The sequence below is a fragment of the Bos mutus genome, chromosome 14, assembly GCF_027580195.1.
Source record: "Bos mutus isolate GX-2022 chromosome 14, NWIPB_WYAK_1.1, whole genome shotgun sequence".
Taxonomy (NCBI): Eukaryota; Metazoa; Chordata; class Mammalia; order Artiodactyla; family Bovidae; genus Bos; species Bos mutus.
In genome coordinates, this window is record NC_091630.1 from 81,447,614 (window position 1) to 81,465,833 (window position 18,220).

The 18,220-nt window shown below is 42.4% G+C and overlaps 1 long non-coding RNA gene across 1 annotated transcript; it reads right to left on the minus strand.

The window, feature by feature from the left end:
• Positions 1 to 578: 578 nt before the first annotated feature.
• LOC138990730 (uncharacterized) lies at positions 579 to 17,462 on the minus strand. The gene is made up of 3 exons (XR_011466830.1): positions 16,801 to 17,462; positions 7,028 to 7,134; positions 579 to 2,764 (listed from the first exon to the last, which is right to left on the minus strand). It is a non-coding gene; the product is annotated as an uncharacterized lncRNA (long non-coding RNA).
• Positions 17,463 to 18,220: the final 758 nt, after the last annotated feature.

Below are 18,220 nucleotides of genomic sequence, written 5' to 3' on the forward strand. Positions count from 1 at the left end.
TGGGGGACGGTGTCTGCTGTTTATGCCTTTGTGCTTGGTGTGTGGTGTGGTATGTGTGATGTTTGTGTATATTGCACATGCAGTGTGTATGTGTGGATGTGGTGTCTGTGGGTGTGGTGGGCACACGTTGTGTATGTGTGTATATATACACATTCCTGATATGTGTGTATATGGGTGCTTGCCCCATGCTAGCAGAGGGCAGGATACGGGAGATGGTTAACCCAGGAGAGTCAACATCCACAGATTCAATAGCCCCTAAGTTGTGCCAAACCCAGACCAGGTGCTAAGAGTACAAGAGATGAACTAGAACAGGTCACCGCTGGGAAAAATTGAGTCTGGTGTGTAGCCTTTCCTGAGTGTCATGAGCCAGACACTTTCCTGAATCACCCTGACAACAACCCACTGAGACAGAGATTGTGGTTTTTCCCGTCTTCCATCTGAGGAAGGCTAAGCTGAGATAGAGGAACAATGGAGCACTGCGACAAACTCACCCAGGCAGGTCTGGTTCCAGAGCCTGTTCTATCAACCACCACCATCACAGTAGCTCATCGTATTGAGGGTTTTGCAATGTCAGGATCTCAGGATGTGTGCAAACAACCCTGCAAGACAGACGCTGCTGTCCTCACTGTGCCCGCGAGAGAGCTGTCCAGAGGCGCAGGGTCAGTAAAGGCAAACCCAGGATCTGAAGCCAGGGTTGCTCCAGGGTCTGTGCTCCAAGTATTCTGTTACTTTGCCTCAGAAAGGCAGACAAATGTGGAAATAACCAACAACATGGAAGATGCACATACAACAGTTAGAGGAAGGGAAGGACAGCTTTCTGGAAGAGATCACAGAAGGCTTCCCTAGGAAGTGCTGTTCTCTTGAATTTGGAAACCTGACTCTTGGAGAAACAGCAGAGCCCATATTCCTCTGGACATAACTTTAAAGACAACAGAAAGAGTCCGATGGTTGTAATTTCATACCGGTTTGTCTCTGATTGGCAGGGAGCACAGAGTTGCGTGCTATATCTTTTTCCTTCTTTGAACATAAACTCTCTTGATGAAACATGAAATGCTTCTTTGGGTCATGTCAGTAGCTTCTTACAGCCCCCCACTTCCCCTGCTCTGAAACCCCAAGGAGCCAAAGAGTAGCCAAGGGCAGTCAAGCCTGAATATGATCAGAAAAGAGAAAAATGAAAACCCTGTGTATGCATAATAGTGCTTCCCAGAGAAGAAGGGGCTGGAGAATTGTAGAAAAAAGTCTTGTATATTTTGCCCCGAGCTCTACCACAGCTTTTAGTCCTCTTTCCAAAATAATTAGAAATGACTTATTAGCAAACTTATGATCATTATGTATCTTAGTAAAATTGGTCTGACTAGCGATATTTCCAAGACGATCTTCCCAATGGCAGCTTATCCTACAAGCTTGAGTTTAGCTGTGCAGGACACTAGTGACTGCATCCAGAGCCCAAAGACTGTTGTAACTATGGTGTGTTTGTTTTTATAAAGAACAATTTGAAAATAAAGCAATATACACAAGACAAGGATCCAACTTAACTAAATAAATAAGAGAAACTGCACTGGAAGATACCTTAACAAGCCAACTGAGCCAACTCAGTGTGAGTGTGTGTGTCTGTGAGTATGTGTGTATGTATGTGTACATGTGTGTATGTGTTTGTGAGTGTGTGTGTTCACTCATCACTTCTGGTCCCCTAGCTCTTACATGCTTCCAGGAACGGGAGGTCACCACTTGTCCAGGCAGGTCATGCCATTGTTTTTAACTCAGATGGTTAGGATGGGCTCCTTATAATATTCATCATGTGGCCTAGTTCTGACTTCTGCAGTTACTCAGAGTCAACTTTGAATACTTTTTAGTGACTTCAAAACCTTTTTGGAAGAAAGACATGAAAAGCAAACGTATATGAGTAAAATAAAGAAACACACCAATTCTTCTCCACATAAAAAGACCATTGATTATTTGACAATGACTAATAAATCCCTCTAATCCTCTTTTCCATCTAGCTTAAATATCAAATCTCGCTTCTGCCTAGCTCCACTCCCCATGTTCAAAGTCACATGACACTCTCCGTGTACACACGTGCACACACACACACACACTGCCAATTGGTGGGTTCAACTCTCCTTTAAAACTCTGTGCCTGAGGTTGTCCTTAAGTAGAGTGTGGCACGCTCAGGAGACTTACTCTAAAGTGAAGTCTGATGATGGTCTAGCTCAGTCCTTAAGCAGCATCATCACTATCACACCCTTTGCTCTGTGTGCAATTTTCCAGCTTGTAGCTTGGCTCATCACTGGGTCTTCTTGCCAACAGGAAACTCTTGTTTCTTCTTGGACTGAAGTTTTGATTCCCAGCAATACTTCCTGACACCATGGCATCAGACGTTTTAACAAACTCAGTATTCACTTCCAACAATCAGCTAAGTGTTCACAGAGAAGGCTGAAGACAGACAGGTATGCAGGTAGCTAAAGAGTACTCTATTCTTCAAGCAGTTGTCTAGCTATTGAAAATTACTGTCAGGAATTCCTTGGCTGTCCAGTGGTTAGGACTCCATGTCTTCACTGCCGAGGGTGTGGGTGGGTTTGATCCTTGGTCAGAGAACCAAGATCCCACAAGCCTCGTGGTATGGCCTAAAGAAGAAAATTACTATCGTCCAGCTCTCATTTCTCAGGTTTTTCTTCCAAAATATGAGGAAGGAAACTTTCAAGTCCCATGCTGAACCTGACACACATGGTGTCAGAGCACTTGATGCTTTGCTGGCCTAGCAATCCTGCCAGAAAGGAAAAGAAGGTAATATATCATCACCTCTCATATCCTTAGGTAAACCATGCCAGTTTCTGGTGATCACTGCTTCCAAGTTCTGGAAAAAAATATTATACATATATACACATACACATTTGTATATATATACATGGGCTTCCCTGGTGGCTCAGATGGTAAAGAATCTGCCTGCAATGCAGGAGTCACAAGTTTGATCCTGACCCCTTCCTTCCAGGGGTCAGGAAGATCCCCTGGAAAAGGGAAAGGCTACCCACTCCAGGATTCTTGCCTGGAGAATTCCACGGACAGAGGATCCTGGCAGGTTACAGTCCATGGAGTCACAAACAGTCAGACACAACTGAACGACTAACATACACACACACACATATATATGTAATTTTTTTATATGTACACATTTTCAGCTGTAGGGTTTTCTTGGGGACAGACATCAAATTTAGATGGAAATTCTACCACTTATATTTTCTTCCTATTTAACTTTGAATAATTTGCCCATCTTCAGTTCTCTGGAATTGTCCTCTGTAGTTCCTGGAAGATTACTTAGAGTTACAACTGTGTATTCAAATCTCTGTATTAAAAGTCGTTTATTCAAGGTGGTGACCTTGAGCAAATGATTTATTTTCTTCCTATAGTTTCTTTACCTGTAAAATGGATATAATATACGTCTTCCAGAGCTGCTGTGAGAAAGGAATTCAACTGCATATCTAAAACCCCTAACACAGTGCCTGATGTGCCTTTAATAAAGGTCTGCTTCTGCCCTGGGGGGACCTACTTATTTTGTTTCTGCATCTCGACCTCTGTGCTTCCATAGCATTTCCTCATGTATCCTCCTCTCCATGTCTGTCCTTTCCAGCTGGAAGATCATTATCCCTGACAGAGATGATATATTTTACAAAACTTACTCAGCAATGTCTCCTTTCTCTTCTCCGTTAACATTGTTTTCTGCCCTGAGCAATGAGCCTCTTCCTTCTTTATTCTTATTTTGAAAATAGCTTCTAAATAGTCCCACTGCAACTCCTAGTACCCTTTCAATTCTGAGTACTTTTCACAAGCCTCAGTTTATTCAGCAACTATTAATTAAAGACTCACTGTGTCCAGCATGTACTCAGTATTGAGGATACCCCGATGAACAACAGACCGACAGGGCCCCTATCATGACACATCTCTCGCAGGCCTCAGTTTCCTATAGCTGAAGCTGGGTTTCACTCGTGCCCTAGGTTCTAGGGTGAGTGCGGCACACCATGGACTTAGGATTCTAACCTAAGTGCCCTCTCTTCCATGTGATACTGCCACAAATGAATTTTTTTGAGAAATATCAAATGCACCAAGGAAATATCATGAAGTATACCATTAGCAGGTCCATGATCCTCCTTCTGACATCATCTGCCTCCACTCAACTGATTATCCACTAATCCTTCTTAAGTGGTTACTGGATAGTGTAGTTAAGGTGTAACTGATAACCCAGCAAAGGCGTCAGCCTCTTCCAGTGGGAATGCAGTAAGTGGCTTTATTCATATCCACATACTCTGAGAGGGGTGGGAAATGATTTAAGTGGTGTCCTCCCAGCCATCATTTACCAGTTAGTCTTAATTCAGTCCTTCTGCAGCCCTCAAACATTAAGCTCTAAGTACCATGAACAGAAGATCATTATATTCCAGGATCACACATCCTTTGCCTCTGCCTCCTCCTTTGCTCATTCCCCAGGCAGTGAGGTATAAACAAGGTCTTCAGTAGCAGCGGGGGGTTGGACCTGGACTCTTATCTCACTCCTATCATTAATTCACTGTGTGACCACAGGAAGTCATTAGAACTCTCTGAACCTCCTTTTCTTCAGCTCCTAAATCAAGGACTTAGATCTGAAAACTCTTGAAAGACGGTCTTGCTCTAAAGTTCTAAGGGGGGAACCTCCTTGGTGGTCCAGAGGCTAAGACTCTCCCAATTCAGGGGACCCAGGTTCAATCCCTGGTTAGGGAACTAGATCCCACATGCCACAATTAAAGAAGATACCACATGTGCTGCAACTAAGCCCCAGTGCAGCCAAACAAAGAAATAGTAACGTTCCAAGGAGTCAACTGCCTGGTTCCATAGATACTTGGCTGTGCACAGGTGTTAGCAACCTGTATCCAGTCCCAAGAGCACTTAGCTCTGTAGGAATGAGGATACAACTCTTCAAAAGGGTTCCCACAGTAGGACCTGAACATTCACATTCTCTCTGGAGTGCTCATTTGTTCATCCAGACAGTCTGCATGGGGCTCTTACCATGAACAGAATCGGATCTGTAGCAGAGGGCTTGTAGCCTGGCTGTGCTTCTTACACACTGTGTGCCCTTGAGGAACCTCTCTGAGCCTCTTTACTTCGCCTATAGATTTGTCCTAATGGTACACTTTAAAGCAGTGGTGAGTCTAGAAATTTTATGACTATATTATTGATCTGATTGGAAGATGGCCTGAGGGACTTGCCTTGAACCTGTGATTCTGAAGTTAGCAAGCATGAGCACAGTGCATGTGTTTAGACTGTTAATCTGCTTGAGGTGTCTAGAGTGAGAGCTCAGGTGTAGCTTATATAAGGTGGTGGGACTCAGGCTTCATCAAGTTACCCAATAGCACAGTCATTCACAGAGCTGCTGTGACAGTTCAGTGTGATTCTTTATGCCTACGTACCTGGCATGTGTTCAAAGAAGTAAAAGAGCATGCTGGTTTTGAACATGAGTCTGCTCTGTGTCAGCTCTAGGTGACATACGCATCACCCTAAAGTCCTCTGTCCTGCAACAAGGTCCATGAGAGGAAGACAGCATTTCTGTAGAGGCAGCATGAAAAGAAATAAAATGATCCTCTCTTGGGAAATACTGTCTTATTCTTAAGATTTGAGGTAAAAACACTGAGATTTTTGGAACATATCAGACAGTAGCTGCATGACTCCATCAGTCCTGTTTAAATATGCTTGCAGAGCTGAGGAGTCAGGATTTGTTTATCCTAGTCATGACAACATTTGGAAATTGACTTTGTGCCTGAAGGCTAGCAGGCCTTCAATAATGTTCAGTGAATCAATAGATGAATTAGTGTATAAATGGGGAAAAAAAAAAAAACTGTCACGGACTATTTCATAAGACCACCTCTGGGAATTTTCCATTTCCACATATATACCCAATCCCCAGATTGGTCTATCTGAAGGAAAAAGTCCAGAATATTTTATACCCATACATTTCTACATGCATAACCACAGGAGAATGCTCAAAGTATTTTGTAAACTTCTCATTTTTCTCCTGAAAGTGAAAATGTTAGTCGAGTTCAACTCTCTGCAACCCCATGGACTGTAGCCCACCAAACTCCTCTGTCCATGGGATTCTCCAGGCAAGAATACTGGAGTGGGTTGCCATTTTCTTCTCCAGGGGATCGTCCCAATCCAGGGATCAAATCTGGGTCTTCTGCATTGAAGGTAGGTTCTTTACCATCTGAGCCACCCAGGGAAGCCCCATTGTTCTTCTAGCCCTGGCCAATTCTACTCTTGGATTATAGATAGACAGACCATCCTCTGAAATCTAAGCATTTGTGGGAGTTATCCCCACTATCCATTCACACCTTCCTCCTCAGTAACAGAGACCTGTTTTTTCAGTTGGACACGTGCCTGAGTGGGACAAACACTACATTTTCCTGCCTCCATTTCAACTAGGTATGGTCACGTGGTAAGTCCTGCCCAATAGAATGTGAGCAGGAGTAGTGACGGCCACTTCCTGGAAATGTCCTTAACCAAAGGGAGCTGTCCTTGCCTTTCCTCTTTCCTCAGAAGTGCCAGCTGAAAAAATAACCATCTTGATGATTGAGATGAACTTGGGAATGGAAGACCTATGTAAAAGGTAAAAGATAGGAACGTGGTCCCTAATATGGGTCCCTTAGGACCTTCACCTCAAAGAGAAATAAACCTCAATTTGAAGAACAAAAACCGTATTTTGGTGTTTTCTTTCCCACAAAGTCAAAACAAATCCTGACTTATACAGAATTGACACTTGGAAATTTTGGAAACACTGTTCATTACAATGTGCTCACAAAAAATGAACACAGGGCTAGAAAACAGTTACTGGACAGAGTAAAGTATAACGTTACTCATGACAGCAATGAACATGAGCTCGGGTCCAGCTTCTATCCCTACTTAGCTTGTTGACATTCAATAAACCACTTCCTTTCTAAAGCCTCAGTTTGCCCCTCAGCAGAAAACGGGCATTAAAAAACACATATATCTCTTCTACAAATTTACTCACCAACTCAATGGACATGAGTTTGAGCAAGCTCCAGGAGATGGTGAAGGACGGGAAGCCTGGCGTGCTGCAGTCCATGGAGCCGCAAAGAGTTGGCCACAACTGAGCGACTGAACAACAACAAAACAAATTTTTTAGTCCATGGTAATTTTTAGAAAAATACAGCATGAGCTCCTGTGTGAAATATCCTGTCAAGCTTAAAGATTGAAGGAAAGAAGAATCTGGTTGTAAACACACTCAGTCAATATTTGCCGTGCACGTGACTCACGCCAGGTACTATGCTAAGTAATGGGAACACAGAGCTGACCCAAACAGAGACATTAGCAAATATTGATAAATAATTGTAACCAGAAACAGATTTGCACAGAAAAGGAGCATATAGCTTATGGAACCAGGTGTCAGAGGGACATTACCTAGTTGCAGGAAGAGGAATCAGGAAAAAATACATGAGAAAGTGATTTTTAAACTGAAATGTGAAGGCTGAATAGCAGGTGACTAGGTTGAAAGCAGGGAAGGAAGAAAGACACAGAAACATCTATCTTAAGTAAACTTTAAAGGCTCCTTAAGGACAAGTTGATTAAGATCATTGGGTCACAAAAAGAGATTCAGATTTACTCTCTCCCAATGGCACCCCACTCCAGTACTCTTGCCTGGAAAATCCCATGGATGGAGGAGCCTGGTAGGCTGCAGTCCATGGGGTCACGAAGAGTTGGACACGACTGAGCGACTTCACTTTCACTTTTCACTTCCATGCATTGGAGAAGGAAATGGCAACCCACTCCAGTGTTCTTGCCTGGAGAATCCCAGGGATGGGGGAGCCTGGTGGGCTGCTGTCTATGGGGTAGCACAGAGTTGGACACGACTGAAGTGACTTAGCAGCAGCAGCAGGCCCGGCCCTACTATAAACTTGATGCCTCCCAGCAAAATCTCCACCCAATCCTTAACACCCATGACTTCAGCTCTGGAAGGCACTTTTTCTTGAAGTTGCAACAGTGAGAATTTTTAGACTAGATACTCTCCCTTTCACATATTACAGCAGTTTTAAACTTACTGCTGAATATACAAGGCAGACGGTATTAGCCTCAATTACAGGGCAGAAATGGAAACCTGGTGAAGTTAAGTGGCATACTTGGGTGTAAGTGATGGGACCTGAATTTTTCCTCTCATCTTCTATTTCCTGGTCCAGTGTTTGTTCACCCCTATCTTTCTAGTGTAGTTAGCATTTTCACACACAAGTGTGACTGTAAGGGAAAGAAATTGATTTATCTCTTTGAAAGGAAAATTTGCTACTTAACCCAACAATGCTAGTGAGAGAGATTAAAGTCAAATAATTTCTTCACTTCATTTAGGACATGCTTCTAAGCCACACAAGAAAGTAAATCAAGACTTTAAATCCACCCTTTGGTTTTGACTCCAAACATTACACAGCTTGATCAGAACCTTTATTCAACAGAATTGGCTCTACATGACACTTGTCTGTTTCCAAAGAATGGACTCCACCCTCGACTCCACCCTCAGAGGATAAAGATTCAGCACCATAGGGAAGAAAGAACATTCTCAAAAGAATGTGCTATAAGCCCTGAAGGCAGTTCTCAGGAACGTCCAAACATGTTTTGAGCAATAGCGATGCCCTCGAATATCAGGGTTCACCTGGATGAGATCTTTAACTCTGATCAGCGGTTCTTTGAATGATTTGGTTCTGGTATACAAAAATACATGGAATGATACACTTTTTAGTGGGAATTATATCTTAATAACATGATTTTTAAAGTGTAATCTCATTGGTTTGGGCTTCTCAGGTGGCTCAGTGGGTAAAGAATCTGCCTGCAATGCAGGAGACGCAGGGGACACAGGTTTGATGCCTGGGTTGGGAAAATCCCCTAGAGGAGGGCATGGCAAACCCACTCCAATATTCTTGCCTGGAGAATCTCATGGATAGAGGAAACTGGAGGGCTCCAGTCCACAGGGTTGCAAAAAGTCAGACACGACTAAAGCAACTGAGCACGCACACATTTTCTTGTACATAATGTTACCACTTGGATAGTTGCTGGAAGGCTCAGAGGAGTAGCTTATACTTAACTGCCTATAGGTTGCAGTTAAGTTGAAAGTGAAAGTGAAAGTTGCTCAGTCTTGCCTGACACTTTGCGACCCCATGTACTATACGGTCCATGGTATTCTCCAGGCCAGAATACTGGAGTAGGTAGCCTTTACCTTCTCCAGGAGATCTTCCCAACCCAGGGATCAAACCCAGGTCTCCCACATTGCAGGCAGATTCTTTACCAGCTGAGCCATAAGTGAAGCAGTTAAGTTGGAGACACATAAGTCTACCATTACCCTGTTCCTTCTTGCTCATGGAACAGCTGGTGACCTCCCATCACCTCCTTTTTGGTTCCATGAGCTCATCACCTTCATTACTTCACAGGAGCCCAGGGACCTAGATGGAGCCTTCCTATCTTTCTTCAACAAAGATCTTTGCAATGAGAGATTTTAAAAGAGAGGAATCTTCGTGTTATGGACCAGCTGCTTTGGAGTCTCCAAGTGTTCACAGAAACTCACTAATCTCCCAAGGCTCCTCATGAAAACCATTTCCTCTAGAAGACTCCCTACAGCAGAGTTCAAGGAAGCTGCAAAAATTCCAATGTGTGAGGGCAGCAAATGAGGAAAAAAAAGGTTGGAGAGGTTAAAGCTAATTACTCTGGGGATTGCGTTTGCTCAATGGCCTGAGGTCTCTTAAAACTAGCAGCTGAGTTAACTCCTAGTTGGGAGATTGAGTGAAAGGCATTCCCACTTTTATATCCAAGAGAACATCCTTATTAGCAAAACACACTAATGACTGAGAGAAACTGGATGAAGAACGCAAGAATCATTTACAAAGAATTTTACCTAAAACTAACTTAAACACACACACACACTTTACATGTCATTTTGACATTCATGCTATACATAAAATTCTCTCTTTATTTTTTAATATATTCTTCCTTTCTTCCTCACTCCTTCTTTCTTTTCCCACTTTCTCTTGCTTACTCATTCTTTAGAGGGTGCCCCCAGTGCCAAACACTGACAGAACAACACTGCCATAGTCCCTCCTCTCACATAATTTATGGTTATTGGGGTATGTTCAGATTAAGAATCTAGAACACGGCAAAATTCCTTCTCACACTCCTTACTGCAGGTAGTCCAGTCTAGAGCCACGTGTGAAGATGTGTCAGTCCTGGAAAATGCCTCCTTTGGTCAAGATTCGATTGAATTTGGTCACCAACCAGTCTTGGGGTTTCCAGAGTCACCTCTGAAGCTTGGACAAGTCACAAAAGCCCAGAAACCCAGGGAAATGCTAATTGTTAATACTTCTGGAATAGAATGGGAGGCCCCAGGTCACAGGAAGCTTGGTTTTCACTATCTACCTGGTCACAAAAACCCTTGTTTTCTTTAATTCCTCAGAACTGGGAGGGGCTCAAACATCACAATGGATTATTTAGGAGCAGGAAATATGTCAACCTACCAATGCTGCAGGGCCCCAACATCACTGACACCTATCCGTAGGTAGGCGGAAACACTAAGTACTTCAGTATTGACTCAAACCCCAGAGGTCCGAGTCACACAGGAATAGCATTTCCAAGATTAATAAAAACAAATCATACATATTTGCGTTCATCTGGACTAAGTTCTGCTGTGAGTAAAAGAGACCTAGAAAATTATTGCTTAAGTAAAGAAAAAATTAATCTCATTCTCAAGTTTGAAAGCCTTAAGGTAAGCATTTCACAGCGGATACACTGACTTCCCGTCATCAGCAACCAAGACTCTTCTGTGTTTGGTCCTTCAATTCCCAAAATACCCTCATGATCCAAGTTTCTTTCTGAAATTAGCAATTGCGTATTCTAGGAACTAAACAGAATTAAAGAGTTGAAGGACATACCTTCTCTCTTTTAAAGAGAACATCTGGAAGATGCAAATGCCACTACTGCTTATATAACATTGATCAAAACTGAGTCACATGATCACATCTTGTTGTAAGGAAAGGTGGGAAATTTGGTCAGGTAGCGAGCAATATGTTCATGTAAATATTTGGACCTGTTGCTAAATGAAAACGGAGAATGGATTATGAGCTCTGCTACACATAATCTCTGATAATGAGTTAGCAAAAAAAAACAAAAACAAAACTTTTAGTTTCCTATACCTGGAAAGGAAAACTTCTGCCTCTCTGAGCCTTGGTTTCTCCAATTATAAAATGAAGATGAGATTACTGAGGTATCATCCATCTCATTTCTTTTTAAAACCTATTCAACACAGACCAATTGTGCAGAGAATTTTTTTTTTTTTTTCCAATTCTGAGATTCTAAGTGTCTTCACAACGATCTGCAAAACCTGGGTATCTTGTGGTAATAGGTGTCTCACCAGGATACGTCACATTCGGTGAGAAGACAAACCTATCAAAGTGTGGCTGAGATAATGACAAGGAAGAACAAGGTCCATTCCACTCCAGGTTAATTGCCAGTAAGCGGTCAACTCCCAATTAAGCAGTTGACCTAAAAATCAGACAGAATTACGTTGGTCCTTATTATTTTTTCTGAAACAGTTTCAGTGAGTAAAACTAAATCTTTTCATCTTATTGAAATACAACTGATCCTCTTTGGGGAACCCACTGAGAACCCGGAAGGCAAGGAAAATGAACTTCACAGCATCTTATGCAAACTTTCTCAAACACAGATGCTAATTCAGCTTCTGAAAATTTAAATCAATCTGTGTATGCACACACATGATTACAAGGGGAAAGAAGCTTGTCTCAGAGAATTCCATATGCCAAGGTTTTTCTGGCAATTGGGGAAATTATAATGTTCTTACTGTTGACTTAATATCTAGAATAAACTCTTTAGCTTTCACCTTCATTGCCCTTCAGTCACTGAACATGCAGACCTGTCCCTTAGATAACACCAGCACCAAAAGCTAATCCAATTCTAATATATCAGATTCTGAAATTCATGTATTAATATAACCCGAGGTGCCATTACAATGTTGAGGCTAAGAATTCAATCCAATTTAGGAACTGGATGGCTGAGGGTGATAGTTCCTATTCTGAAATTTACAAGCTGTGTGACATTGAACAAATAACTTCTATAACCTCAGTTTCCTCATCTGCAGTACTAGGAATGATCATGTCATTTATCCCTTTATGAGAGTATACAGTAAATTCAAGAAATCCTGGGATGTAAACAGTTGATAAATGCTATGTTTTAAAAAGGCAAGCAAGCTTTTATTCTTCACATTCCACTTCTTCATTTCCACTAAAATTTCTCTTTGACCTAGTTTCCAACTCTATCCCTAAATCCCTTCCCACTCTCCCAGATCTATCTTTCTTGCGTCCTCTACTAGCTAGAGACCAAGGGGTAGCTCTTTCAGCTACAGTCGTGCAAGTCCCCTCCTGTCTCTTCTTGACTTTCCATGTCATCATCTGCCTTTCCAATTTCTACCCTCTATTTCCAGGTTTTTGAGTGCAGAAAAGGAGAAAAATGCTTATGGTGCTAATTAGCAAAACCATCAACTGCCCACCCCCAGCTGGATTTCAGGTGCTGAGTGGTGCCTCTCTTATTCACATCTAGTTCCCACTCTCCACAGTAACATTCCCACTTTCACACACAAAACGGTTATGCCAAGCCTGCTGTCTCAGCATGAATGAATTCTTTTCTTCATATGAGTCCTAATTCACTCAATCAATAAATATTTACTCAGTCTCTACCACAAGCTAGATTAACAGTTTCCAAAGAGGCTACTCCCACTAAGGGAAGTCAGACTTCATTCATTCATTCATTCAAAATGATCTTATCAGAACACCGACACCTTTATTACATTTCTCTCTTCTTCCTCCAAATTTTCTCCCTAACTCAATCCACTGTCTAAGAAAGAAAAGCTTTTCATTACTTTGTAAGTCTAGTTCCTTCATCTGTATTCTTTTCCAGCCTCATTGTTTTTCTTTGATATCCAGTTTCACATTTCTTCCTTTCTCCCCTTTGGCTAATCCTTTACTCTTCAATTATTTTGAAAGTTTGCATTCAAAAAGCAAACAAGCATTACTATTTACTTTGTCTTATTTTTTGCTCTCTCTCAATCTTCTTTTCCCTCTTCTTTTTAAACATCCCAAACATACCTAACACTTTCCCAAACACTCTCCCACTCGCTCCTGGAACTCACAGGAACGTAAGCCCCTCTGACGGATGGCCTCCTCCAAGTTCGCTAGTGACCATCAACGGCAAGTTCAAGGATCCTTCCTCAGTTCTCACATTACTTCTCTTTCCTTTCTGAAGCATTTAGCCATGGTGACTCCCCACCTGCTTGAAATATCACTGTCCCTTCATCATTTTATTCTGAGCACTTTCTGAAGCATTTCTGACAGTTTCTTCCCTGGATCCAGGTCTTCTGACCATCTCTGAAAGCATTCTCCAGAAGTCTGCTGTCTCTTCTTCCTTTTGTTACTGGATACCTCCATATAAATGGCTCCTCAAAAACATCTCAAAAGGAATACACAGCTTTCATTGCACTCTGTGACACTTTTGCAAAGACCCCTTAAATAATGGTCCATTTCTGGTATCTTGACAAAATTGACCATAATCCATAGTGCCCATGGTAACCAAAGATATTCTTCTTAAATTCATATATATCATTATTCCAATCAAACTTCAGAGAAAAAAAAAGAAATTTAAAATCTTTACTAGGACAGAACATAAACACCTCAGTGATTTGGGTCTAACTCATCCTATCAGCCTCATTCATTCATTCATCTAGTCAATCAAATATTTCAGTACTCACTATAATCTGGGCATCGTTCCACCTTTCTAGGCATCAGTGAATAAAATAGGCCAAAATAGTAATAATAATACAAAATTATTCAATAATTTTTTTTCCAAACTAATACAAAATAATTTTGCATTATTGTTGTTGTTCAGTAGCCAAGTCTTGTCCAACTCCTTTGCAACCCTATGGACTACAGCACACCAGACTCCTCTGTCTTTCACTATCTCCCAAAGTTTGCTCAAATTCATGTCCATGGAATCAGTGATGCTAACTATCTCATCCTCGTCAAGTATTATTATTTTGTAACCTTTATGGAGCTCCCATTTTTACATGAGTTCATCCCCCACATTATGCTAAACTCCCTTTTGTCTGATCCATGCAATTTTGTTTTTCACTCTTTTCTTGCTTTGTCTTAATGCACGGAATTTCTTTTATTTCCTTTTCTCCCGACTTTGTTTTTAGAATATCGGCCACGATCATGAATAAGATTCCAGAAAAAGAGGTTCATCAAAATCCATCATGCAGCCACTCCTCATCCTTATTCTCTCCCACACACCAAGATGCACCATGGGTTTCCAAAACTCCAAACTCCTGTAGCTCCTGGAATGGCCATGCCCTCTTCTTGCTCTGCATCATTGTTGCTGGGCTGATCCCAGTATCTAGAACACTTCTTCTTCCTTCTTTTCCTGGTTAACTCCAGAAAGACAACTGAACATAACAGTTAGAACCTGGATTAGAATACTGGCGCCATCCCCTATTTATCTCTAGCATGACCTGGCCAGATTATTTAATCTCTCAAGGTCACAATTTCACCACCTGTTCAATGAGGCTAACAATAGTAGCTATATTGTAGAGGGGTTGCCATGACTAAATGAGATAAAACGCAGAAAGCAAATGGAACACTCTGACACGTGCAAGTCCTCAGGAAGTGTTAGCTGTTACTACTGTTGTCACAGTCCTGTGGTAGAGATAAACCAGGAGCTATGAACACACTTAAGAAGGACAGTTAATATAACCTTGGGAGGTCTGGGGAGATTGCAGGAATTGCCTCTTTTCATGTGTGTTCACAGACTCTGATTTATTTCTAACACAGGGATGTGAAATATATTTTAATTGAATATTTACATATCTGTACGCTGGGAGGGTAGGTTCCATGTCACACTTCTCTTGTATTCATAACACATAATATAGAGACTTGCTTTGTAAAAACTTAATAATTCTGACTAAATAAAGGAATGCTCCCAGTTTAACTTCAGGGTCAGCTTCTCCTCAAAGAGCACTTCTGGTGATTTTCCTGGCAGTCCAGTGATCAAGATGGAGGATGAAATGGCAACCCACACCAGTATTCTTGCCTGGAAAATTCCATGGACAGTGGAGACTGGCAGGCTACAGTCTAGGAGGTCACATGACTAGGTGACTGCTTACCAGTGGTTAAGAATCTGCCTTCCAATGCAGGAAATGTGGGTTCGATCCCTGTCAAAGAACTAGGATCCCATATGCCTCAGGCAACTAAGCCCCCACACTACAACTACTGAGCCTGTGTCTTAACTCGAGAGCCCATGCGCCACATTGAAGATCCTGAGTGCTGCAACTAAGACTCCATCTGTTTGCTAGAAGAATGCCTGAAGAGGCAGGTTTACTCTTGGACACAGAGTGGCTAGAAACGCAGTAACTGAACTGCCGAAAGCACTGCCATGAGCCTTGAGTGGGTGGCCAGGCCTTGCTCACACTTCCTGCCTTCCCCCAGAACCCGATGCTTGCACAGCTAAACGGCTCAACTCTATGTGTGGCAAAGCTTTGGACTCTGGCTGCTAAAATCAAAAGAAGGGAGAAAGCAGAGGGGCCAGGGAGTCATTTGAAATGACAGTCCTGAGATCCCGTTTCATTATGTGCATGCACTTAGTGAAACATCAGGAAACTTTTTTCCAGCAGCAATTCTTTTCCCCCCTCCACTTGTGGACATGTTGAAAGATCACACATACGTTTTCAATGAAGTCACTGACAATCACGGGAAGCCAGCAGCAACAGCTGGTGGGTGAGTTATCCTGAGGCGATTTAATCTCTTGGCCTCACATTGGGAAAGCAGTTTGAGAAAGGTAAAGACTTCATTAAAAAAAAATATTTTTTTGAAGAAAGAAAGAGATCAAGAACCACAAGGAGAAACTGTGTGACTTGAACAGCTGCTGCTGTTGCTAAAAACTGAGAAAGGAGGCAGGAGGGGTCCCGCCCCCTGGATGACAGAGAGGCTTGTTATCAGCAGCCAGGGTGGCCAGGACTAGTGCTCCTGGGAGAATATCACTTCCTGTGTGGAATGAGATAGGAGAAGATTTCCAACTCCCAGCAGACCAGTGAAAGGGGAGTCTGGGATCGGGAACACTTTCTGATCCGGCTTTCCTGGACTCAAATAATGTCAGTATCATTCATGAGAGGGCTGAATATGGGGAATAAAGAAGATGGGGAGGCTCGTGCGGCAATGGGAAAGCAAGCTCAGGCTGCCCGGGTGCAGTGGTCTCTTTGCCCCCGGTTTTTTGCATTTGTACTTGTGTGGTCTTTCACGACTTCTCATATAAATGTTAATTGGTATTCTGTTCCTTTTCTGAATTTTTTCAACTTTTTTTTTCTTCTCAACAATTCCACTTCCAATTTACTCCATCTTACTATGGACTTCCTGCCTGTTCACACGCGTACCTACTTCATTCCTGACATGCGGTATGCCCTCTCCAGTGCTTTCAGTATATTCATCCACCCGCCATTAAAGTCCTATCTTCCTGTTACTGCCTATTTTTAAACTTATCTTTTGGGACCTCCCTGGTGGTCCAGTGGCTAAGACTCTGCGCTCCCAAGGCAAGGGGCCTGGGTTTGATCCCTGGTCAGGGAACTGGACCCCACAGGCCACAACTAGGAGTTCAAGTGTCCCAACCTAAGATTCCACAGGCCACAACCAGGACCCGGTGCAGCCAAATAATAAATAAATATTTTTAAATAATCCTTACCTTTCAACACATGGCACAGGGATTTTTGCATCCACTAATTTCTGCTTGTTTGGGTTTGCCTGATGGCTCAGATGGAAAGACTCTGCCTGTAATGCAGGAGACACAGGTTCAATCCCTGGGTCAGGAAGATCCCCTGGCAAAGGAAATGGCAATCCACTCTAGTATTTTTGCCTGGAGAATTCTATGGGCAGAGGAGTCTGGCAGGCCACAGTCCATGGGGTCGCAGAGAGTCAGACACAACTGAGCAACTAACATTTTTCACTTATCTTTCAACACATGGGGCAAAGATTTTTGCACCAACTAATTTCTGCTTGTTTAACAATGCACAAGAGAATAAATATGGTTGTTAAAGATGCCTATATAAAAGGGGATTCATTTTGGTTTCACACTGTTATCGCCTCATCACATACTCAAATCACAGAGAAGGCGATGGCACCCCACTCCAGTACTCTTGCCTGGAAAATCCCATGGATGGAGGATCCTGGTGGGCTGCAGTCCATGGGGTCGCTAAGAGTTGGACACGACTGAGTGACTTCCCTTTCACTTTACACTTTCATGCACTGGAGAAGGAAATGGCAACCCACTCCAGTGTTCTTGCCTGGAGAATCCTAGGGACGGGGGGTGCCTGGTGGGCTGCCGTCTATGGGGTGGCACAGAATCGGACACGACTGAAGTGACTTAGCAGCAGCAGCAGCAGCATACTCAAATCATTTCTACTTGAAGTATACAAAAGGGGAGATATATTTTGGGTGACAGTATCTTTTGACTTCAGGATGCTGTAGAAGATTTGGGTTGCTCTTTACCCACCACTGTTTTTCCCACCACCACCACTCTACTCTTTCTGAGCTGGTCAATCATATGGCGCATCGAGTCAGACCGCAATCCAATCTGCTCAATTAGGGTATCTCTTCCCTGGCCACAGTGACTGACTGAGGCATGAAGACATGACACAGGCCCCAGCAAATCAGAGCCACTCTCGGATGTTTCCCTGAAGCCATTGTGGGCGGGCGAGGGGGAGATTATCTGAAATAATAAGCTATCTAGATTATCTGAAATAGCTAGATCATGTGAAGAAATGTGGGTAGCAATATTAGACACTGTGTGGAAAAAGTATGAGTGAGAATAAAGTTAATACAGAAAACAGAGGTGGGACAAAGGAGAAAAAGCAAGAGAGAATGACTTTTCTCTCCTTTGATTCGGCTACATTCAAAAGTAGAATGTCCATTCTGAAACTTCTCAGTTATGCGAACTTTTTAACTCGGACTTTGCTGCTTAAAGTTAGTTTCCATTCAGCGTGTAACTCTTGCAACCAAAAGCATTAAAAAAAATCCAGTTATACAGACATATATCAACTGAAACATTGATGATAATAATATCTTAAATGAAAACAGAGTATCATATATAGTTTATCTAGTTGCTT